The 26,217-nt window shown below is 41.8% G+C and overlaps 3 long non-coding RNA genes across 3 annotated transcripts in view; 2 read left to right on the forward strand and 1 right to left on the reverse strand.

Moving 5' to 3' along the window:
* Positions 1 to 22,573, reverse strand: part of LOC309365987 — a 153,980-nt gene extending 131,407 nt beyond the window's left edge. The window contains exon 1 of the long non-coding RNA XR_014166356.1: positions 21,731 to 22,573. This is a non-coding gene — a long non-coding RNA (uncharacterized lncRNA). The remainder of the gene's footprint in view (positions 1 to 21,730) is intronic.
* On the forward strand, positions 1,910 to 13,882 carry LOC309365982. Its single transcript, XR_014166347.1, has 4 exons — positions 1,910 to 2,038; positions 10,077 to 10,176; positions 12,794 to 12,913; positions 13,669 to 13,882. It is a non-coding gene; the product is annotated as an uncharacterized lncRNA (long non-coding RNA).
* On the forward strand, positions 18,804 to 23,380 carry LOC309365959. Its single transcript, XR_014166322.1, has 3 exons — positions 18,804 to 18,962; positions 20,780 to 20,915; positions 22,580 to 23,380. It is a non-coding gene; the product is annotated as an uncharacterized lncRNA (long non-coding RNA).
* The last annotated feature ends 2,837 nt before the right edge of the window (positions 23,381 to 26,217 follow it).

Here is a 26,217-nt window from a genome sequence, read left to right on the forward strand (position 1 = left end):
ACCTGAAGCACTATATCTGGGTTAGCAGATTCGGTAACCTGAAGCGTATGTAACCTGAAGCGTATGTAACCTGAGGTACCACTGTATAAGGAAAACCTCTAATATTTCCCTAGACATTTGCCAGAACACTCTTCTGGCATGACATCTATCTCCTATAGCTTCCATGGTTTAATATTTTGTAATCTGAAAAATGTTAAAAATCAGTTGTGGACCAAGGGTAGATTAGGAATTACAGGCAGATCCCTTTATCACTTACAGTAGCTTGGCATGGCTTCTGACTGATGACCTTTTAACAATAAAAAAAATAAGTAAATCACGGACATGAAATGAGACTCAAGACAGTGTAGAAGTATAACAGTTCCATCTCCCATATAAAGATATGGGACTCTACAGCAATGGTGAAACTAACTAATTATTTAGGAATTAGGATAGCTCAGCCTGTATAGCACAAGCTCTTAATATTCAGACTGAGATCTCAAGGTATAAGGTAGTGTAATGGGAATTGGGGTTGCTCGTGTGTAAGTTGCCTCTACTCTTGGCAAAGTTGCCTGGTTGAACCTTTCCCTGGCTGCACAGCCCTTACTCCGCGGCTGTGTCAGTCACTGGCAGAATCTGTCAGTGGGCGTTTCCTGAACTTCTTCCAGCATAAAAGTTCTTTGACGCCAAGTCTCCGCCTAGCCTCCCTGCGCGGAAGACTTCTGCGCATGGTGGGCGTGGCCAGCGGAGGACCTGTGCTCTCCCCACTAGTTTCTGTGGAAGAGTCCTGGAGACATCTCTCCGAAGCCCTCCCCTGCTCCCCTTTCTTCCTGGTGTCACGCTGATTTCCTTCCTCAGTGGATTAGTCCCCTCTCTCCCTGCTGGGCCCTTCTCCAGCAACGCTGGAGAGCCATACCTCCACTCCTGGTTCCGATGGCAGTTCCCTGACAGGTAGTATATAAATTCAATCAATAAGAATAAGAATAAGTTTAAGAATAATAAATATCAAGGTCATAGATCTGAGCCTCATGTTGGACAAAATGGATTCCTACATTGCATGGGGTTGGACTAGATGACACTTGTGGTCCCTTCCAACTATACAATTCCACGAATCCTTGAATTTATGTAAGATATAAGAACCAAACACAGAGAAAGATTTATTTACTTAATTTTTTATTATTTCTTTCCTTCTGCTGGATTAAGAAAGTTGGTTGACCACTCTTAAAGTTATTAATTAGCTATTAGTCTAGCACAGGGCTTTGCAATTTGTTTTTTCTTGCTTCCTTTGTGTCTTTAAGTTTACTGGTTTCTAATATTATTGTATTGTTGCTTAATCATCCTTTTATCTTGTGGTAAGAAAGATATATAAAAAGCTTACTTCATTACCTGTTATTGGAAACAAAGTTATAGGCACAGAATGCTCTCAGATGCAGCCTGTTCTTTCATTCTGAAAGTGAAGTATGCTCACCACCATTATTGTTTTTTTAAAAGTATTGTCTGTTGTTTCTCTTATTTTCAGTTCCCAACTGAGCATCTTGCCTCTGCCTTATCATAATGATGAAAACCCGATACGTTCTTCTGTTCCTCTTTACCTTCGCAATCTTTCTCAATCCAGGTATGTTATTACATAAGAATTTCCTGAGCTCTATGGGGGAGATTGAGGGTGGTTTTGTACAGGGTCCCTAGTTCAGGTGCTTGCAGGCTTGGACGAGACTGAGGGGGAAAGTCATTATGAAGGTCCACTTTATGGGGGCAGCAAGTCAATCAAATGTTTCATTTCATTTTGGTCTGAGCACTGCATAGTCCTTCCTTGCATCTGGACTCATTATCAGCCTTTCCCAATCAAATGCAAGGAGTCTGGGAGGATGCTTTGTGCACCTTGACACCTGTGCTTATAAAAAGCTTCCTGCCAAGCCGAATTCAGTAGGTGAAACTTTCATCACTATCGCTAACCCACCACCTGCAAGAAGTTATATTCAGATCTACAAATTTTCTCAAGTTGACTCCAATTTCTTATCCAACCTCTTACTGGAGAAGGTTATTGGTGTGTTGCTGGGAGAAGGTAGGAATGGCCTGGGGATAACTTGAACTGCAGGGAGAGTCTTTCCAGCCTAACTTTCTTCTGAGCCCGTTGGCACTTAACACTCTCTGCTGTTTGCCAGTGATGGAGAATATGGAGGTTTTCCTTTTGTTCTGTGGCAAACACAATATTTAAAAGAGGCTGGAGTTGCTTGTTATTCTGCTCTGACAACTAGCTGTGAAAATCAAATATCTTGCAGCTATTCGGTGATATTTAGAGAAAGTCATATTCAGGGAATGCTTACAGGCTAATGTCCTTAATGTTATGAACACACCTCTGAATTATTTCCCCATTGCACTTTTGAAAACATTTTGCATTTGAGACACACAGGTTAAGCTAGAGAAGGATGCTCATCATCAAATATATATCACAAGTCCTATGGTATATTGTAGTTATATTTTCAGGGAGCCCTGAAAACAAGGGAGATCTCAGGGAGAAAATTGTGCCCAAGGGCCAACGAAGAGAATATTGTGTCCCTGGCCCATGATTCCCCAAACACTCTGAAAACGCTGCATGCCCAGTTGCTGAGGAAGAGGGAAGGAAAAGCAACACATCAATTTGAAAATCATTTAAAAGAAGAGACGTTCTTTGTAACATTATACTCCACTAGAATCCACTAAAAGCTCATTTTGACTTTATGCTGGCATATTTTGTACATGTATATAGGCCTTACATCTGTGACTCTCCTACTTCCATATGTGTTAAACTTCATATGCTGCTTCACCCATAAGGAAAACCTCTAATATTTCGCTAGACATTTTCCAGAACACTCTTCTAGCAATACATCCATCTCCTACAGCTTTCGTAGTTTCATATTTTGCAATCTGAAAAATGGTAAAAATCAGGGGCGGACCAAGGGTAGATTAGGAATTACAGGCAGACCCCTTTATCACTCAAAGTAGCTTGGCATGGCTTCTGACTGATGACCTTTTAACAATATCAAAACAAAATCACTTTTCCTCGGACCTGAAATGAGACTCAGGGAAGTGCAGAACTATCATAGTTCCATCTCCCAAATAGTCGTATATAAAGATATGGGACTCTGCAGAAATGGTGAAACTACAAGAGTGACTATTGGGGTGCCACAGGGTTCTGTCTTGGGCCCAGTCTTATTCAACATCTTTATCAACGACTTGGATGATGGACTCAAGGGCATCCTGATCAAATTTGCAGATGACACCAAACTGGGAGGGGTGGCTAACATCCCAGAGGACAGGATCACACTTCAAAACGACCTTGACAGATTAGAGAACTGGGCCAAAACAAACAAGATGAATTTTAACAGGGAGAAATGTAAAGTATTGCACTTGGGCAAAAAAAATGAGAGGCACAAATACAAGATGGGTGACACCTGGCTTGAGAGCAGTACATGTGAAAAGGATCTAGGAGTCTTGGTTGACCACAAACTTGACATGAGCCAACAGTAGCAGCTAAAAAAGCCAATGCAATTCTGGGCTGCATCAATAGGAGTATAGCATCTAGATGAAGGGAAGTAATAGTGCCACTGTATTCTGCTCTGGTCAGACCTCACCTGGAGTACTGTGTCCAGTTCTGGGCACCACAGTTCAAGAAGGACACTGACAAACTGGAACGTGTCCAGAGGAGGACAACCAAAATGGTCAAAGGCCTGGAAACGATGCCTTATGAGGAATGGCTAAGGGAGCTGGGCATGTTTAGCCTGGAGAAGAGGAGGTTAAGGGGTGATATGATAGCCATGTTCAAATATATAAAAGGAGGTCACATAGAGGAGGGAGAAAGGTTGTTTTCTGCTGCTCCAGAGAAGTGACACGGAGCAATGGATCCAAACTACAAGAAAGGAGATTCCACCTAAACATTAGGAAGAACTTCCTGACAGTAAGAGCTGTTTGACAGTGGAATTTGCTGCCAAGGAGTGTGGTGGAGTCTCCTTCTTTGGAGGTCTTTAAGCAGAGGCTTGACAACCATATGTCAGGAGTGCTCTGATGGTGTTTCCTGCTTGGCAGGGGGTTGGAATCAATGGCCCTTGTGGTCTCTTCCAACTCTATGATTCTATGATTCTATTACTTATTATTTAGGAATTGGGATAGCTCAGCCTGTAGAGTGCGAGCTCTTAATATTCACCCTGAGACCTCCAGGTATAGGGTGGTATATAAATTAAATCAATAAGAATAAGCATAAGAATAAGTTTAAGAATAAGAATAATAAATATGAGGGTCATGGATTTGAGCCCCATGTTGGACAAAATGGAATCCTACATTGCATGGGGTTGGACAAGTTGATACCTGTGGTCCCTTCCAATTATACAATTTTATGAATCTTTGAATTTACGTAAGACATAAGAAACAAACGCAGAGACAAGATTTATTTATTTATTTATGCATACTTGCTTATGAAACTGGGTTGACATCTGTAAGAATTATTAGTTATTAGTATAGCACAGGGCTTTGCAATTTGGTTTCGTTCCTGGTTCCTTTGTGTCTTTAAGTTTACCAGTCTCGTATATTATGGTATTGTTGATTAATCATCTTTTTATCTTGCGGTATTGTTGCAGTGTAAGACAGATATGTAAAAAACTTACTTCATCACCTGTTATTGGAAACAAAGTTAAAGGCACAGAATGTTCTCAGATTAAGTATGTTCTTTCATTCTGAAAGTGTTTTTGTGGGTGAATTTGAGCCATCATTATTTTTAAAAAAGTATTGTCTGTTGTTTCTCTTATTTTCAGTCCCCAACTGAGCATCTTGCCTCTGCCTTATCATAATAATGAAAACCCGATATGTTCTTCTGTCTCTCTTCACCTTCACAATCTTTCTCAATCCAGGTATGTTATTTCTTTAGAATTTCCTGAACTCTGGTTGGGGAACAGTGATTCCTTCCCTGCCTGCCTACTTTATTGAGTTCTGCTCTGTTGCAGGAAGAACTGACATCCAAGGCGTACGAACATGTCATTTATTCAGTGGTATGTGCTACCTCTTTAGGTGTCCTCTAACACGTTTCAAAATCGGAGAATGTGGTGTGGTTCACGTTTGCTGTGTAACGTAAGTATAATGAACGCAACACACCCAAACACAGGGTTTCACATGGATGTCATATTTTTTTGGGACACGGTCGAGGGAGGTAGGGTGCGAGTGGGAGTGTCACCTCTGGGGTGGTTGGTAGTGGGAAATGTGCAGGCAGGGTTGGCCTGAGAAATTTTGGGCCCTGAGGCCAAAGACAAAATGGCACCTCCCAGTCAGGCAAGAAGGGGCAAGTGAAGTTCTACACTGGGAACACGGGTGGGAGGAAAGCAGCAGTGCCTCCTATTCATCAAGAGGTTGCTGTAGAGGTGACATTGCAGGGAGCAGCTGTGGAGATGACAGATTCGCCCTTGAAGTATTATGCCCCAGTTATTCTTCCCACCACAGAAGCAGCAACAGACAATATGTTCCTTGTGGCCAGATCTGCTGCCCCTTTGGATCCTGCCACCCAAGGCAATCACCTCACACCTTGCCTCATGAGTGGCCTGGCCCTGTGTGGTGGTGAGCAAAGTCATACAGGGTCGAGGAGTTAGGCTAGTCCCATCAAAACCCTTTCTTCCTCTCCTTCAACAAATATGTTTCAGAATCTGCAGAGACAGCTCAGCTGACCCTCTAGCCTGGTAGTGCTGATGCTAGATGCTTGCTCGGCCCAGAATAAAGCCTCAAATATCCATTATTTGATTGTTAATGACAGACCTGACATAGCATATGTAACTGAGAATTGACACCCCTCCCTGTAGTCAATATTATGTTCTCCAAATATTTCAGTACTGCCTCTGAGTGATGGGAAGACATCTGATCTCTGCTTGAGGAATCAACAATTCCAGCTTTATCACGACCCTTGCCAAGAATGCACTTCTGGCTCTTCTGCAGCTGAAACACTAGGAATAAATCTCTGCTGTGATTGAGTTAAAGCTCCCATCTTAACAACAACAACAAAAACAACAGCAAGGACAATAATACAAATCAGAAGGGATGAACTGTTCCTTTTATGTCCCTTTCTTTCTGAACGTAGTTATTAAATGATGGAGTCGTTATTCGATGATGGTGGTACATGAGTCAAATGTGGAAGGGGAGGGAAATCTGCATTTTGTAGTTTCAAAATATATTTTTCATTGTCATTGTAAATTTCTACAATCAGACCATAAAATACTGGGCTGGTTTAATATTACTATTATTAACACTACTTATTAATCACTTTTCTTTGACAAAAAGAAAGCCAAAGAAACTAAAGAAATGGTACAAATATTATTACCAGTAGAATACCAAGTCAAAATAAAAACCTGAAAACATATTAGTATTTGTGGTATATATATATGTGTGTGTGTGTGTGTGTGTGTGTGTGTGTGTAATGTGTAACACATCACACACACTGAAAGAGGCTGCAGGATTCTAAATACTGTCCAATGCATGGACCGAAGTTGTGGGGAAAGACAAACATTTCCCCAGACCAACAAATCACCCAGAGAGCATTAGATGGTCCTTAGGTGATGCCTCAAAGTCAATAGGATAGTGGGTGATGTTATCAATGATATCTAGTTAGCATTCATGCCTTTTGATTATACTACCCACATGAACCCTCTGCAAACCTGCAGAACACTTCTTATTTTAACTCACTGATGGTGGGTGGGTGAAATGTTTGAAGTCTTTCCAAAGCATCCATGAAGCATTACAGCCATGTCAATCATTCCAAAATGGTCCCATCTGCCTGGAGAACTGACAGCAAATTCCTTGCCCCACAATGGTAGCTTGCATTAGTGTTAAGGAAAATGGAATAATAATAATATTATAATATTTTATTATTTATACCCTGCCCATCTTTCCGGGCCTCGCCAGCCACTCTGGGTGGCTTCCAACAAAATACTAAAATACAGTAATGCATCAAACATTAAAAGCTTCCCTAATCAGGGCTGCCTTCAGATGTCACGACTGAACCCACAGATTGAATTCAATCCATCAGTATTGCCTCCAGCCACTATAAATATCATTTTTCTTTAAATAGCCTGGAGTTAATTCAAAATATTGTCCCAGTAACACAATATCGTTTTCAGGAGAACCTGTGAAACCCATTAGTAGAGTGGTCATCTAGAGATTTGTGTCATGTTAACAACTCCCAGAAAGAAATGCTATCAAAGAAGAAGAAACAAATTCATGGAGGAGAAGACTATCAATGTCTGCTAGCCATGAGGGCTATCTTCTGTCTCTATGGTTAGAGGCAATAACATTTCTAAATGCCAATTGCTGGAAGTTTAAGGAGGGTAGAGTGCTCTTGAACTCTGGTCCTGCTTGCACAAGCATCTTGACAAAGCCACAAGCATCTGGTTGGCGAGTGTGAGCACAGGATGCTGGATTAGAAGGGCAATTGACCTAGGTCAATAGCTCAATGGTAGAGAGATGCTGTGCATGAAGAGGCTCACAGGTCCAATCACAGCTGCAGCAAAAGATGCCACACCTGAAACACTGGAGAGCTGCTGCCAGTCATTCTTGATAATTCTGACCTACATAGACCACTGGCTTGACTTGCAAAGCTTCCTTTGTAAATGTGTCCTGTATTTCTATTCAAATATGGATTATATTTTCTCTCCCATATAAAGAACTATTAATAATAAGTTCCAAATTCATTATAACTCACATTCTTTACCAATTTTGGTATTTGGAAACTGCAGACACCTATCTAGTTTCTTTTGGAAAGCTGCGAGTTCTGGTAGGAAGCTAAGAACTGATGATGTCATATCAGTTCCATCTGTCTCAGATTTAGCCCCTTTCAAATGTCTCAAAACAGAGGTTGGTCAGGGAACCCAATGTGAGAAGACTAGCTCTATGGGGGAGATTGAGGGTGGTTTTGTACAGGGTCCCTAGTTCAGGTGCTTGCAGGCTTGGGCGAGACTGAGGGGGAAAGTAGTTATGAAGGTCCACTCTATGGGGGCAGCGAGCCAATCAAATCTTTCGTTTCATTTTGGTCTGAGTACTGCATAGTCTTCCTTGCATCTGGACTCATTATCAGCGTGACCCAATCAAATGCAAGGAGTCTGGGAGGATCCTTTGTGCCACTAGACACGTGGGCTTATAAAAAGCTTCCTGCCAAGCCGAATTCAGTAGGTGAAACGTTCATCACTCTCTCTAACCCACCACCTGCAAGAAGTTATATTCAGAGCTACAAATTTTCTCAAGCTGACTCCAATTTCTTATCCAACCATAGTGTTGCTGTGAGAAGGTAGGAATGGCCTGGGGATAACTTGAACGGCAGGAAGAGTATTTCCAGCCTAACTTTCTACTTTCTACTTTCTTTGCCAGTGATGGAGAATACAGTACTGTATGAAAGTTTTCCTTGTGTTCTGTGGCAAACCCAACATTTAAAAGAGGTTGGAGTTGCTTGTTTTTCTGCTCTGAGAACTAGCTGCGAAAATCAAATATCTTGCAGCTATTTGGTGATATTTAGAGAAAGTCATATTCTAATGTCCTTAATATTATGCACATACCTCTGAATTATTTTCCCATTGCACTTTTGAAAACATTTGGCATTTGAGACAAACAGGGTAAGATAGAGAAGGATGCACGTCATCACATATGTATCACAGGTCTTATGGTGTATTGTAGTTACAGCATCTCTCCAGGGAGCCCTGAAAACAAGGGAGATCTCAGGGAGAACATTGTGCCCATGAGCCAGAATCCGTTAAAAGCTCATTGTGACTTTATGCTGGCATATTTCCTACATGAATGAAAGGCTTGCAGTTGTGACTCTCCATACCTACTTCCATATGTGCTAAACTCCATATGCTGCTCCATCTACAGTGGTACATCATGTTAAGTACTTAATTCGTTCCGGAGGTCCGTACATAACCTGAAACTGTTCTTTACCTGAAGCACCACTTTAGCTAATGGGGCTTCCTGCTGCCGCCGCGCCGTGGAAGCACGATTTCTGTTTTCACCCTAAAGCAAAGTTCTTAACCTGAAGCACTATATCTGGGTTAGCAGAGTCGGTAACCTGAAGTGTATGTAACCTGAAGCGTATGTAACCTGAGGTACCACTGTATAAGGAAAACCTCTAATATTTCCCTAGACATTTGCCAGAACACTCTTCTGGCATGACATCTATCTCCTATAGCTTCCATGGTTTAATATTTTGTAATCTGAAAAATGTTAAAAATCAGTTGTGGACCAAGGGTAGATTAGGAATTACAGGCAGATCCCTTTATCACTTACAGTAGCTTGGCATGGCTTCTGACTGATGACCTTTTAACAATATAAAAAATAAGTAAATCACTTTTCCTTGGACATGAAATGAGACTCAAGACAGTGTAGAAGTATAACAGTTCCATCTCCCATATAAAGATATGGGACTCTGGAGCAATGGTGAAACTAACTAATTATTTAGGAATTAGGATAGCTCAGCCTGTATAGCACGAGCTCTTAATATTCAGACTGAGATCTCAAGGTATAGGGTAGTATATAAATTCAATCAATATAATAAGAATAAGTTTAAGAATAATAAATATCAAGGTCATAGATCTGAGCCTCATGTTGGACAAAATGGATTCCTACATTGCATGGGGTTGGACTAGATGACACTTGTGGTCCCTTCCAACTATACAATTCCACTAATCCTTGAATTTATGTAAGATATAAGAACCAAACACAGAGAAAGATTTATTTATTTAATTTTTTATTATTTCTTTCCTTCTGCTGGATTAAGAAAGTTGGTTGACCACTCTTAAAGTTATTAATTAGCTATTAGTCTAGCACAGGGCTTTGCAATTTCTTTTTTCTTTTTTCCTTTGTGTCTTTAAGTTTACTGGTTTCATATATTATTGTATTGTTGCTTAATCATCTTTTTATCTTGTGGTATTTTTGCTTTGTAAGAAAGATCTATAAAAAGCTTACTTCATTACCTGTTATTGGAAACAAAGTTATAGGCACAGAATGCTCTCAGATGCAGCCTGTTCTTTCATTCTGAAAGTGAAGTATGCTCACCACCATTATTGGTTTTTTTTTAAAGTATTGTCTGTTGTTTCTATTATTTTCAGTTCCCAACTGAGCATCTTGCCTCTGCCTTATCATAATGATGAAAACCCGATATGTTCTTCTGTCTCTCTTCACCTTCACAATCTTTCTCAATCCAGGTATGTTATTACATAAGAATTTCCTGAGCTCTGTTGGGGAACAGTGATTTATAAAAAGGTTTAGGCTACACAATATTAGAATAAAATTAGATCAGAACTGCCAAAGGTCCACCTACTTCAGCATTCTGTTCTCTTCATTTTTTTTTTATAATGATTTTTTTATTATTTTTACAAAACAGAAAAAACAGGGAACAAGGGTAAAGGAAAAAGGAAAAACAAACACATCACAAACGAATACATAAAACATGACTTCCCCATACCTCCCCTTCTCTGCATTGTTATTTTATAATGTGTCAGCAACCCTTCAGTCCATTTCTTTATATATTCTCATTAAGTTTTCCCCTTTAATTTACGATTTACAGCTGTAATTCTTTGTTTCTAGCCTCTCAACATCTTAACCCTCCAATATTTTGCAGTAGTTCTTAAGATATACTTTAAATTTTCTCCAATCTTCCTCCACCGCCTCCTTCCTCTGGTCTCGGATTCTGCCGGTCATCTCTGCCAGTCCCATATATTCGATCACCTTCGTCTGCCATTCCTCCAGTGTGGGTAGTTCTTGCATCTTCCAATACTTTGCTAAAAGAATTCTTGCTGCCGTAGTTGCATACATAAAGAATGTCTTATCCTTCTTCGGTACCAGTTGGCCCACCATGCCCAAAAGAAAAGCCTCTGGTTTCTTTAAAAACGTCCATTTAAGGACTTTCTTAATTTCATTATAGATCATTTCCCAGTAGGCCTTAATTTTTGGGCAGGTCCACCAAAGATGGTAGAAAGTTCCTTCAGCTTCCTTGCATTTCCAACACTTATTATCAGGCAAATGATAAATCTTAGCAAGCTTGACTGGGGTCATGTACCACCTGTAAATCATTTTCATAATGTTTTCTTTCAAAGCAGTACATGCTGTAAATTTCATACCGGTGGTCCATAACTGTTCCCAGTCAGCAAACATAATGTCATGACCAACATCTTGTGCCCATTTGATCATTGCTGATTTTACCGTTTCATCCTGTACATTCCATTTCAGCAGCAGATTATACATTCTAGATAAATTTTTTGTATTGGATTCTAACAGTTCCGTTTCTAGTTAGACTTTTCACTCTGGAATCCTACTTTCCTGTCCAGCTTAAACACTTCATTTATTTGGTGGTAATGTAGCCAATCCCTAACTCTGTGTTTTAATTTTTCATAACTCTTTAATTTAAACTTTTCTCCATCATTTTCTAAAATTTCATCATATTTTAACCAGTTTGAGTCCATGTTAAGTTTTTTAACTGCTTTTGCTTCCATTGGTGATAACCATCTAGGGGTTTTGTTTTGTTTTCCATTAAATCTTTGTACCTAATCCAAACATTATACAAAGCCTTCCTTACTATATGGTTTTTAAAACTTTTATGCACTTTCACCTTGTCATACCAAAGATACGCATGCCAGCCGAAGTTATTATCATAACCTTCTAGATCTAAGATGTCTGTGTCCTCAAGCAGTAGCCATTGTTTTAGCCAGCAGAAAGCTGCTGCCTCATAATAAAGCCTCAAGTCCGGCAGGGCAAACCCCCCTCTGTCTTTTACATCTGTTAAGATCTTAAACTTAATTCTGGGCATTCTGTTCTCTTCATATTCTATCGAATCCCTCTGTGAAGCCTACAAATAGGTCTTGAGGGCATCAGCACTCCCCCCAACCCATAATCCCCTGTATCAGGATCCAGAAACTAATAGAGCCCAGAAAGAAATCGAAACCCGGTATGGTCATAACAAGATTGAAGAGTGATATGCTCAGAACCTCTGATCCTGGTCAGCAATTTGCACTAGCTGCAGTTTCCATAATACTTCCAAAGGCAGCCCCATGTAGAATTCATTGCAGTAACCTAATATACCAGACGTGGGTCTGTCCCTGTTCAGAGAGGAGTGCGGCTAGGTCACCAGCCAAAGCTGATGGAAGACACAGGGCACTCCTAAGGCCGCAAGTGACACCTGTGGAGCCAGGAGCACTCCAAGCTATGCAGCTGCTTATTCAGAGGAGAATGACCTCATCCAGAGCAGGTCCATACCCTGACATCCAGTCTTGGGAATCAGGTGGTGTAGAGAAGAATTTGAGCTCTGGAACATCAGTGAATGGCTGATAATAAAATAAAAAAATTCCTTCCAGTAGCACCTTAAAGACCAACTAAGTTAGTTCTTGGTATGAGCTTTCGTGTGCATGCACACTTCTTCAGATACACTGAAGGAAGTGTGCACGCACACGAAAGCTCATACCAAGAACTAACTTAGTTGGTCTTTAAGGTGCTACTGGAAGGAATTTTTTTATTTTGTTTTGACTATGGCAGACCAACACGGCTACCTATCTGTAACTGGCTGATAATACACGTCAAATCTCTGGATGCGGAAGAGATGTTTTGTGAAAATATTCAGAGTTTGGGGGATGCACTTGATCCCTGCAGCCTCCCAAACTGAAGGCGCCATTGGACAGACCACAGAACTACTTGGAGCAATTCAGGTTGCTTCCCAAAGTGACAGATAGAGATCTGAACTAAATCTTCTAGGCAGGACACATCCGTCCTTCCCTACCTACCTACCTACCTACCTGCCTGCCTACTTTATTGAGTTCTGCTCTGTTGCCGGAAGAACTGACATCCAAGGCGTACAAACATGTCGTTTATTCAGGGGTATGTGCATCTACTTTATGTGTCCTCCACCACGTTTCAAAATCGGAGAATGTCGTCGGTATTACAATTGCTGTGTAATGTAAGAATAATGAACACAACACACCCAAACACACGGTTTCATATGGATGTCACATTGTTTGGGACACAGTCGAGAGAGGTGGGATGCGAATGGCAGTGTCCCCCCTGGGGTGGTTGTTAGTGGGAAATGTGCAGGCAAGTTTGGCCTGAGAAATTTTGGGCCCTGAGGCCAAAGACAAAATGGCACCTCCCAGTCAGGCAAGAAGTGGCAAGTGAAGATCTACACTGGGAACATGGGTGGGAGGAAACCAGCAGTGCCTCCTATTCATCAAGAGGATGCTGTAGAGGTGACATTGCAGGGAGCAGCTGTGGAGATGACAGATTCGCCCTTGAAGTACTATGCCCCAGTTATTCTTCCCACCACAGCAGCAGCGACAGACGGTATGTTCCTTGTGGCCAGATCTGCTGCCCCTTTGGATCCTGCCACCCAAGGCAGTCACCTCACACCTTGCCTCATGAGTGGCCTGGCCCTGTGTGGTGGTGAGCAAAGTCATACAGGGTCGAGGAGTTAGGCTAGTCCCATCAAAACCCTTTCTTCCTCTGCTTCAACAACTTCATTTTGGAACCTGGTGACACAGCTCAGCCGACCCTCTAGCCTGGTGGTGCTTTTGCTGAATGCTAGACATGCCCAGAATAAAATCTCACTCATCCATTATTTGATTGTGAGTGACAGGGCAGACTCCGCAAGTGTAGCAGAAACCTGGCCGCCCCCCTTCCCTATAGTCAATGTTGATTTCTGTTTTCCAAATATTTCAGTGCTGCCTCTGAGTGATGGGACAGCACCTCATCTCTTCTTGTGGAATCAACAATTCCAGCTTTATCACCACCCTTTGCAAGAATGCATTTGGGGCTCTTCAGCCCTCCCACCAGATGTCAAAGAGAAAAACAATTACCAGACTTTTAGAAGACATCTGAAGGCAGCCCTGTTTAAGGAAGCTTTTAATGCTTAATAGACTATTACATTTTAATATTCTGTTGGAAGTTGCCCAGAGTGGCTGGGGAAACCCAGCCAGATGGGCGGAATATAAAAATAAATTATTATTATTATTATTATTATTATTATTATTATTAAACAAATCTTCACTTTGAAATTATTAAAGATTCTATGCTAACGACAACTAGGCAATGAAGATGGGTCATAGGGTTCTTTTGAAAGTGGTGGGAGTAGCTTATTACGGGATAAAGGTCCCTTTATGATATGTTTTGAAATGCCAATGGGTCAAATGTTCTTTGTGTGTTCCTTTGCATCTAAATGTTGTGGTAGGAAATTATTGTACAACGTGCTGTAATATATTCGCTTGCTGAAGCTTAGAAGGCTTACTACTCAGATAGCAAGAGGCTGAACACAATGCTGTGCTATGTTTGCAGAAATGAGGGCACATGATCTACCTGCTTGGCTTTCAAATATCCATCAGGGCAACCATGTGGGTGGATGTAGCATCCTCAGAGAAGCCACACAGGATAGCATCTCCCATTACCACACCAGCAGATAAATATATAGATGTATGCAGATGACACAACATTGATGGCAGAAAGTGAGGAGAAATTAAAGAACCTTTTAATGAGGGTGAAAGAGGAGAGCACGAAATATGTTTTGAAGCTCAACATCAAAAAAACAAAGATCATGGCCACTGGTCCCATCACCTCCTGCCAAATAGAAGGGGAAGAAATTGAGGCAGTGAGAGATTTTACTTTCTTGGGCTCCATGATCACTGCAGATGGTGACAAAAGCCATGAAATTAAAAGATGCCTGCTTCTTGGGAGAAAAGCAATGACAAACCTAGACAGCATCTTTTAAAGCAGAAACATCACCTTGCCAACAAAGGTCCTTATTGTTAAATCTATGGTTATCCCAGTAGCAATGTATGGAAGCGAGAGCTGGACCATAAAGAAGGCTGATCGCTGAAGAATTGATGCTTCCTTTAATTATGGTGGTGGAGGAGACTCTTGAGAGTCCTATGGACTGCAAGAAGATCAAACCTATCCATTCTGAAGGAAATCAGCCCTGAGTGCTCACTGGAAGGACAGATCGTGAAGCTGAGACTCCAATACGTTGGCCACCTCATGAGAAGACAGAACATCAGAAAAAAACCTGATGTTGGGAAAGATAGAGGGCCCAAGGAGAAGGGGACGACAGAAGACGAGATGGTTGGACAGTGTTCTCGAAGCTACCAACATGAGTTTGACCAAACTGCGGGAGGCAGTGGAAGACAGGAGTGCCTGGCGTGCTCTGGTCCATGGGGTCACGAAGAGTCGGACACGACTAAACGACTAAACAACAACAATATTCATTTCTAGGAAAAACACCCCCTCCCATGCAAGACCTTTGTAAAAGAGAAGACTCAAGGTACACACAACAAAAGCAACATACATACATATACTGAGTGCACAAGGAGAAGGGGACGACAGAGGACGAGATGGTTGGACAGTGTGAATAAGACTCCAATAACACAGGCCACTGGACCTCTAATTAAATAAAAACGGATAATATGGAATCAAGGACACATGAAAAGGGGTCTGGTGTCAATTATAAGTCAGGAGTTTTTAAGTATAACTACTGGCCATTTAGAGAGCCTTAAAGCTACAAGGGGAAAGGCTCTTAATACTAGTATTGAAGATTCCATATAGAACAGCATTTGGTCACCTAAACAGTTCAAACCTGCATCTGCATATATATGTGAAGGCTTGCTGAAACTAACTACCAAATAGCCTTGTATGCCAGTTCAAATTTCACACACAAACTCTCAGTCTTCCCAACTTTGTTGGAGGTTTGCTCCCATGAAGAAGAAGAAGAAGATTATTTTATTTATACCCCACCCTCCCCGGCCAAGACCGGGCTCAGGGCAGCTAACACCAAATATAAAATACAGTAAAAACATTTTAAACAACAAACAAACAAACAAACAAACAAACAAACAGTTGATTAAAATATAGGTTAAAATACAACTTAAAATACAGCCTCATTTTAGTGGTAGCCCATAAATCAATATCATAAGGGGAGAAAATGTCAAATATTCACTACGGCTAACTATCCATGCTAGTCCTACATAGGCCAGCAAAAAGAGCCGAGGGAAAATTTATATTACAAAATCCCATATAAGGGGTTCAATCAAATAATAATAATAATAATAATAATAATAATAATAATAATAATAATAGGGGGCCAGACTGAGTCCGGCCCAAAGGCCAGGCGAAACAGCTCCATCTTGCAGGCCCTGCGGAAAGATGTCAAATCCCGCTGGGCCCGGATCTCCTGTGGTAGGGCATTCCACCAGGCCGGGGCCAGGACTGAAAAGGCCCTGGTCCTAGTTGAGAACAATCTAACCTCCTTGCGGCTTGGGACCTCCAAAGTGTTGTTATTTATGGATCTTAAGGTCCTCCGCAGGGCATACCAGGAGAAGCAGTCCCATAGGTACGAGGGTCCTAGGCCGCATAGGGCTTTAAAGGTCTAAACCAGCACCTTGAACCTGACCCTGTACTCCACCGGGAGCCAGTGCAGCTGGTAAAGCACTGGGTGAATGTGAAGGCACTTTTCTTTCCATTTCTTGTGGGAATGCCCACTGGTCTCAGCTTTTGGGATGGAAGTGTTTGCAGAAATATCATAGAGTTGGAAGGGACCCTAAGGGTTATCTAGTCCAACCCCCTGCAATGCAGGAATCTCAGCTAAAGCACCCATGACAGATGACCATCCAACCTCTGCTCATCTCCTTTCTTGTAACTTGAAGCCATTGGTTGTGAAGCCATCACAAACATTTAAAGCTGAAATGGAGGCATGCCCACAATTAGCACTATTAAATATATAGGGTGATACTCTAAAATGACTCTTTTCTAAGAAAGATCTGCCTCTGGAAATATAGTATAAGAACTTAGTGGAACCCTGCAATTGCTGAACAGATAACTCATGAGATTTGTGTAATGGAAGGTACAAAATGAGCAGAACAAGCTTATGAAATCTGGTAGGTTTACTGATTGCTATCATGCCTGAGGAGAGGTATTTTGTGCTGGAACCTGATTTAACAGGAAGTATGGTGTAAAGAGTATTGCCCTTTATTTACCCAGGTATGTCAAAATCAGCACCATAGTTGAATTAAGTATTTGGCAAGAGTAGGATTTTCCACCTCCAGGGGGGATTGGATTACCTACTGAAAGTCTCAACCTGGTCAATCATTGCTTTATCAGTTTCTGCCAATTCCTGTTCAGCTGTACAGTCTCAAGGTTGAAAGTGAGGTCACCTGGCTCTGGAGCTTGAGCCAATATGTAACAGGGCATCGGGGTGTGAGTCACAGCATGCCTAACTTTCCCATTTCAGTATATTGTATCTATGAAAGGGCTGGCATGGGCTGCCATTTCACATAACTAGTGGGGTAGGAGAGATGGAAATAAAATTCCATCTAGCAACCAATGTGCCCCTTGGGTTTCAGATACTACATGGGTTGATGAGCCTAAAAAGCCAGAAACACAAATTTTCACAGCCCCTCTAGCCTCTTAGTTTGGTCAGAATCGAGTACCATATACTTTCAGAGTTAACACTAAATACATTACTTCTGGTAAATGAACCACCATAGCCTCTAGAGGGCCATGAAAATTTCTGTCCCAGGCTTTTTAGACTGGTCTAACCATGTACAGTCATAACTCATGTTACGTTTGCTTCAGTTTGAGCGTTTTCAGATTGCGTCCCGTGGCAACCCAGAAGTACCAGAAAGGGCTACTTCCAGGTTTTGATGCTTGCACATGCACAGATGCACAAAATGACATCACACGAATGTGCAGAAGCGGCAAATCATGACCTGCACACACGCAGACACGCAGACGCAGGTTGCGTTCTGCTCATATTGCGAACGGGCCTCCGGAATGGATCACATTCGCAACCAGAGGTACCACTGTACTATCTGAAACCAAAGAGTCACATTGGCTGCCAGATGTGAAATAAATTGGCATTATTTTCAGCTCTCCTACCGCACTAAACTAAGAAGCATTTACTTGTTGCAGGGAATAAATGAAGAGGGGGAGAACCATATTGACTATCTTGATTGACCAACCAACCACCATTTCCCTTTTCATCTGAACTGGGAAACAACAGTTACCATTTTCAGAACAGGCCATGAATTCAAATTCATTTCCAACCATGCATTAATATCCTGGCCTGTTCCAAAATTGGAGACCACAGTCCCAGAAGCTACATATCAGATGGTACACTTTACATGGTTATGAATACCCGCTGTGCTTTTTGGAAACCAATAATGATGGAAAATAGCAAACGAACAAACATCAGTTTATTATTTATATTTATCAGATAAATTACCGCCCTTAATTGCTCTGACATGGTGTAGGAAGATGGTGGGGTGGGGTGGGGTAACTCTTAAGAAGACCAGGGAAAAGGAGGAGGAAATGAACAGGAAAGAAAGATCTCCACATGATAGAATAGGACAGCATCAGAAGGCATTGGGAAACACCCAAAATGAGACTGGGGTCCACTGCTTGCCTGTTTGTGCCGTAGAAACCAAAGCAGCTCCAATTGGGGCTTGGTTAATTATGGAAAATATATGCAGCTCCCCATCAGGCAGCCTTTATTGCAAAACAGAAATTATAGAAATGGACTTTGGGGTTTATGGAAATTGTGTTATGTTGGCTGAAGACCTGCATTGCTTAAAACCCACAACCCTTAAGGGGATTAGTTCACTCTCAGGTGGAAAATCTTACCTCGGTCACTTGGCTGTTTGCCACAGTTGAGAGCAGCAAAGGTGTTGTGTGGGTGCCAACGGAAGGACATTGCAATGTTTGTGTGTCACTGACCTCTGTGGTCAGAAAGGGCAATGGAGATTCTTTTGTACATAGTCAGATGTTCCCAAACTTCACCTTGTTCCGGAAATACTGTTTTGCAATTCTCCAAAAACCTTATATATATGGTCTCCTTTTTCATAAAGGACCTCATCTGGGCTTCAAATCATCTTCTCACTACACCGCCAGAGCGAGATAGCATCAAGCCTCAGCCATGAAGATCCTTTACCTTCTCTTTGCTGTCTTCTTAGTCTTCATCCAAATAATTCCAGGTAAGAGATGGGTGGATAATTCCAAGGTACAGAGTCCAACAGTAGGTTTAGAGGTGATTCTATAAACTGGGCAGCATGGAGTCATTCAGCTGTGAATTACACTGTATTTAATAAATGATTTTTTTCCATGTAAGTGTGCCAACGAAAGTAGAGATCTACCACTCACTTCCTTGCAGCTGCTGGAACTGCAATCCTCAGATAAAATGGCTTACTGAGCCCATGTCAGTCCTGCTTCTACAATGTTATTTGTGCAACGGCTGTATATTTGCAAAGCTAAACAGGGTCCAGTATGGTTTCAAATTGGATTGGGGGGGGGGCTACATGTTGACATTCCTGCATTACAGAGGGTAGGGCGAGATGACAGTAAGAGTAGTTCTACAGTGGAACGGTCTCCCTCCGGAAGTTGTGGACTCTCCTTCTTTGGAGGTTTTAAGTAGAGGTTGGATGGACATCTGTCCTAGATGCTTTAGCTCAGATTCCCGCATTTCAGGGGGTTTGACTGGCTGACCTTTGTGGTCTCTTTCCAACTCTACAATTCTTTGATTTTTATGGTCCATGAAGTCCGTTCCAACTCTACAATTTGACGAATCACTGATTGTATGTAAGCAAACCCCCATAAAAGGATATGGTTGCTAGAGACTTCCCCCAACAAAGGGACCTCAGATGTCCCTTTTGACACCTTCCAAGGCCACCAGTCTACCCGCTTCAGTCATTATCATTATTAATTGAGGATATTTGTGTGTGCTTTCTTTGGTTGAAGAGGCTGCATTTGGTTGTGTGTGAGGTTAGCATGGTTCAGTGAAGGCATCAGAATGGCTACGCACAAGGATTCATTAGTGAGGTTGAAGGGCTGCGGACCCCTCCTGCTGTCCCCTTGAACTCCAGAGAAAGCAGCAAAGGAGGATTGGAAAGTGGTCCTAAGGCCTGGGCAAATTGCAGGTGTAATAATAAGCAGTGCTTCCAATAATTTACAGGGTCTTAACATATCAATTGAGCTCCCATTGCTCAGTCCCAGCTCCTGCCAACCTAGCCATTCAAAAGCAAACCCAAAAAAGTGCATGTAGATAAATAGGTACCGCTCTGGCGGGAAGGTAAATGGTGTTTCCGTGCACTGCTCTGGTTTTGCCAGAAACGCCTTAGTCATGCTGGCCACATGACTGGGAAAAACTATCTGCGGACAAATGCCGGCTTCCTTGGCCTGTAAAGCAAGATGAGCACCGCACCCCCAGAGTTCTCTGCGACTGGACTTAACTGCCAGAGGTCCTTTACCTTTACCTTTTTTAACATATCAATAACATTAATGTCCTATATACTTACAGAGGTCATCCCCCTGTGCATCCTTATTATTAGTATTATTGATAATAACAATATCTTGGGTGGGGGGACATAAAATCATGGAAAGGAAGGGTGGAATGAAGTATCCTGGCACAGGGCATGACCTCCTTCTGGAATCTTGAGCAGGAGCCAACCCACAATGCAACATTTTGTTGCAGGTCTCATCAATTGGTAATTTATTAACAGCAGTTCTGAGGGCAGGGGAAACAACCTTTCTTCCTTTTAAGAACATTAACAAGCCATAATCGCAATTTAAAAAGAAAGAAAGCAAAACAGGAACAGAAGTGCCTCCACCAGCACTAAAGTGGTTTGCACAGCTCAGGAGAGGGCAAGCTTCTTTCACTGAGGGTGTGAGATTAGGAATTGCAGGCCAGTAGCATTCGCAAAAAAGGTTTTCTGCTCTGCCCCCTGCATCTCCCCTACTCAGCTCCTACAAGCCAACTCAGGAGGTTCTTTCCCTTTCTCTTTTTTTATTGTAATAGGAAGGGCTGGATATCCTGCAGATGATACCATGGAATGCAGGCTTGCACGAGGTTTCTGTAAATATGGACAATGCCCTCCTAGGACAGAACATACAGGGGGAACATGCCAAGACGGACGTCTATTGTGCTGCAAAAGGTAATGCAACTATCACCAGGATGGTGTTGGGCAGTGTAGTGGCAAGGTTAGCATAGTTGAGGCATACTGCTGGGGGCATCAGATTGGCTCCAACCTTTCCACTGCCAGGCCATCCCCTCTTGCTTTCCTGATCTGCAGCAGGTATTCTTGCTGCCAGGAAACCAGGTTTTGGGCACTGCGCCTTCCCACATGGGTCTTAATACAATCATGTTTTCAATTGGATCATTCCACCATTCTTTTCATTCATTCATTCATTCATTCAATCAATCAATCAATCAATCAATCAGTCAATCAATCAATCAATCAATCAATATCTGTATCCTGCCTTTCTACCAATTTGTCACCAAATTGTGCTCAGGACAGCTATAAGCAGTAAGAGAGAGAACAAAGCATACAAGGTAACCATGGAAAACATCATTATCAATAAATCCAATAAAAACAACAGTCAAACAGATTGCAACATATTTACAAATGGTATAAGGTCAGATTATAAGGCCCAAGACATGCCTCAATAATAATAATTAAAAAATCCCTATCTCTGTACAAACATCTCAAAGCACTTTCTTGATTTAACATGGGTTACTACAGAGGGCACATTGAATGAGATAGCCTATTACTCTCAAGTCAGCAGACATTTGATTTTTTGCCACCATAGGCTTGAATAGTTTGAGCTAAATAGTTTTAACTACCAAAAATGTGGCCTTAAAAATCCGAGGATCCTGTGGCTCGACCTCTAATGCAGTACAAAGAGATGCTGTTAGAACAGGAAATCCAGAAGATCCGAACATGCTTGCAGAATTCTCTGAATCACAGACGGTGCTTTTATTCAAGCTCAGCCCCACCAAATGAGCACTGAATGGTAGAAATGTGAATAATTGATTGCTTTCCCCACATACACTTTCCCCTACGCTGCGTCCTCTTTTGGCTTGAGCTTTTCAAGAGTTACATAATGTTGGATGCTGCTACTATTATGTCATGGTTCCTCTACAATTCTATGATTCTGTCTCCAGTCTGCTGCTGTAAAGGGTTGAAAACATGGCTGTCTGACATATAAACCCCTTGTCGCCAACTGTAATCCTTGCAAGTCATTGCCATTCAATTCCCACATGAAAATGCTCCCTTTTATATACCTGGCAACCAAGTTTTCACTTCACACGTCTGACAAAGTGGGCTAGAGTCTGTGAAGTCCATTATGCTGCAATCAATTATAGCTAGTCTCCAAGACTCCAGTTGTTGTTTTCCCTGCAAGAGACTATAATGTCTACCCCTCTGAAAATTCCTAATTCTAGGAACTCATCAATTGAATCCTATTCATTTGTACCCAGAAGTACAAATGAAGTCTGGACTAGTATGCCTGAAAAACTCCTTACTCCCATCGTCATTACCAATACGGACCCCAATTGTGTGAGTCAATAATTAGATAAACTGTCTCAGTTAATATGAGATGAAGCATAACCATTACGTCACTGCCTCGCTTATTTTGTCCCATAAGGAGAGATTAGAATCAAGACATCTCCTAATTGTAACTTTATCAGTATATCATTGTCTTGGGTTAGGTTGTACAGCTGTAGAGTGTGGGAATTGTAGAGACTTACCATTTAAGAGTGTATCAGACAAAGTATGACCAGAGTTGGGTATTAATTATCTGTTTTTGCTTTCGGTAGTCCTTGGAGTCAATGAGCCAAGTACAGACAATGCAAGACCTCTGATATTCTTCTCTGTCTACTTCTGAAATGGCTAAAATCAGCTTTGGAGTCAAGGGTGAAGAGCTGCTTATCTGAACTGCAAAGGATTTAAGTGCTGGAGAAAATCGACCCCTTCCTCGATTCACACAGTTCTGTACGCAACATTCTGGAAATGAAACAAATTCCCAATAGTTAATAAAAGGTTAAAAAAAAGGGATTTCTCTGCTGTGACATTGAAAACCAATGGTGTTGAAAGATGGATAAGGAAAATATTTTTTAATAATAATAATCTGTTTTTCTAGAATTATTAAAAGTTATGTATTAAATTGGGGAATATTTGTTATAAAAATACATAAAGTGAAATGTATTATCTATTGCCTTATGATATGCATTATAACATGCATATTTTAAAAGTCTTCTCTTTCATGCACCTTTTGGTTTGGATTGGAGCAAGACTTCCAATCATGCTAGGAGAAGAACAATGGATTGTAATAGGTCTACTCTAAACATCACTAATTATGGTTTTATGTCCATACCTCCCAGTCCCTCTCTTTCTCTGGCACTCTGCAAGTACTATGTGGCATTGTCTTATATCCCATGTTAATTGTGATCCCTGTAGATCACCACAACCTCATATGGATCTTTGGACAGACACACTAGGGTAAAAAGTCTTTGGTCATTGTGAATGCAAACATGCAATATGGGGTGTGTTATTTGCATTGATTGATCATTCTGTGTTTTTTCTCCTGCAAAACCTTAATAAAAAAAGTTCATCTTCAACAGGACAATTTGAAGCATTTATTTTCTTTCTGTCTGTGGATCCACAAATAATGGCTTACTCTCTCCGTTTCTAATTCAAAACACTTATCCATCTCTTCCCCATTGCCAGTTCTCTCTCTTCGTAATACATAAGTTATATGGATTGAAGGTGACTAACCTTTATCAAGCCAATGGCCACATTGATCCATGGCCAGCCCTCTGAGGCTCACATTTCAAAGGGAGCATGGCAAGAAATGCTGCTCTGAAGGTTGCCTTCCAAAAGAGTCTCTCAAGCAGTTATTTCTCTCTCCCTCTCCCTCTCCACCCCCCTCACACACACCACCCTTCCAAGTGTCCCTATTTTCCAGGGAGGGTCCCAGATTTACAGAAGCCATCCCAGAATGTCCAGCTGCAGAAAGTGTGCTGGGGAGACCACACGTTCAGTAAACAATGAAGAAATGCAAAAATATATTTTGCTTGGCTTTAGTTACAAAACCAAAAAGTCTTCTTACATTAAATCTATAAGTATGAACAATCCATTCACCAGGGTACTGAGAGAGGTACACACTGCTCTTTATATACTATACCCAATTGCTGACACAGTTTAATTACCACAACTTAACAGCATCTGCTATACTGCTTCACAGCTGTAAAACTAGGTCATGATATTTACTCTGGCCTTTAAAGAGATACACATCTTGTGAAACAATAATGAACCTTAATATTTAAATAAACCATTCAACAAAGATGTCCCCATTTTCATTGGTGAAATATTGGAGGTTATAGTAGGATGCCCCTATTTTCATCAGTGACAGGTTGGAGAGTGTAGAGTAATGTGAGCCACTGAACCAAGGAGACAAGAAATTAGATAACCTTTGGAAGACATCTGAAAGGAGCCCTGTATAGCGAAGGTTTTACTATACAGTGGTACCTCTGGATGCGAACGGGATCCGTTCTGGAGCCCCATTTGCATCCTGAAAAGAATGCAACCCACATCTGGGCATCTGCGCATGCGTGGGTTGCGATTCGCCGCTTCTGCACGTGACATCATTTTGAGCGTTTGCGCACGCATGAGCGGCGAAACCCGGAAGTAACCCATTCCGTTACTTCCGGGTTGCCGCGGAACGCAACCTGAAAATGCTCAATCTGAAGCAACTTTAACCCGAGGTATCTGAAGAAGTGTGCATGCACACGAAAGCTCATACCAAGAACTAACTTAGTTGGTCTTTAAGGTGCTACTGGAAGGAATTTTGTTTTGTTTTGACTATGGCAGACCAACACGGCTACCTATCTGTAACCGAGGTATGACTGTATGTTTTACTATATTTTTATATGTGTTGGAAGCCACCCAGAGTCACTGGGGCAACACAGTCAGATGGGCAGGGTATAAATAATGTATTATTATTATTATTATTATTATTATTATTATTATTTATATACCACCCTATGCCCCCAGGTCTCAGGGCGGTTTACAGAATAAGATCAAGATATAAAACCACAAAATACATAATAAAAATAAAAGCAACAACCCAATAGCCTCCCTGCTCCCCGTACAAAAAATATATATCCACATTTTAAAAGGGCATACAGTGGTACCTCTGGTTACGTACTTAATTCGTCCTGGAGGTTCATTCTTAACCTGAAACTGTTCTTAACCTGAAGCACCACTTTAGCTAATGGGGCCTCCTGCTGCCATCAGGCGATTTCTGTTCTCATCCTGAAGCAAAGTTCTTAACCCAAGGTACTATTTCTGGGTTAGCAGAGTCTGTAACCTGAAGCGTATGTAACCTGAAGCGTATGTAACCCGAGGTAGCACTGTAGTATGTAAATCAGATCAACCAAAGGCCTGGTTAAAAAGGAATGTTTTCACCCGGCGCCTAAAGGTATATAATGAAGGCACCAGGCAAACTTCCCTTCCACAGATGGGGAGCCACTGCATAGAAGGCCCGTTCTCATGTTGCCACCCTCTGGACCTCTCAAGGAGGAGGCACACAAAGAAGGACCTCAGAAGATGATCTCAGGATCCAGGTAGGTTCATATGGAAAGAGGCGGTCCTTGAAGTATTGCGCTCCTGAGTCATTTAAGGCTTCATAGGTCAAAACCAGCACCTTGAATTAGGCCTGGAAACTAATTGGTAACCAGTGCAGTTGGACCAGAATCGATGTAATATGCTCAAACCATCTTCCTCTGGTGAGCAACCTGGCTGCTGAATTCTGCACCAGCTAAAATTTCTGAACCGTCTTCAGAGGCAGCCCTATGTATAACGCATTGCATTAATCTAACCTTGACATTACCAGAGCTACAACAGTAGTTAGGCTATCCCTGTCCAGATAGAGGTGCAGCTGGGCCACCAATCAAAGCTGATGGAAGGCACTCCAAGCCACTGAGACCAACTGAGCTTCAAGTAACAAGAAAGGATCCAGGAGTGCCCCCAAGCTACAAACTTGCTCCTTCAGAGGAAGTGTAACCCCATCAAGAGCAGGTGACCTCCCACCCATCTGGTCTAGGGAACCCCCCAGTAACAGTGCCTCAGTCATATCTGGATTGAGCTTCAGTTTGTTGGCTCTCATCCAGTCCATTACCAAGGCAAGACACTGGTCCAGCACTTCCACTGCCTCACCTGCAGATGTGAAGGAGAAATAGAGCTGAGTGTCATCAGCATACTGCTGACAAAGTACTCCGAACCTCTAGATAACCCCACCCAGAAGTTTTATGTAGATGTTAAACAACATGGGGGATAGGATTGAGCCCTACAGAACCCCACACTGAAGGTTCCACAAGGCTGAAAACCACTCCCCCAGTAATACCCTTTGGGAACAACCATCCAAGTAGTACTGCAACCACTACAAAGCAGTGCC

The sequence above is a fragment of the Podarcis melisellensis genome, assembly GCF_964234715.1.
Source record: "Podarcis melisellensis genome assembly, chromosome: 3".
Taxonomy (NCBI): domain Eukaryota; kingdom Metazoa; phylum Chordata; class Lepidosauria; order Squamata; family Lacertidae; genus Podarcis; species Podarcis melisellensis.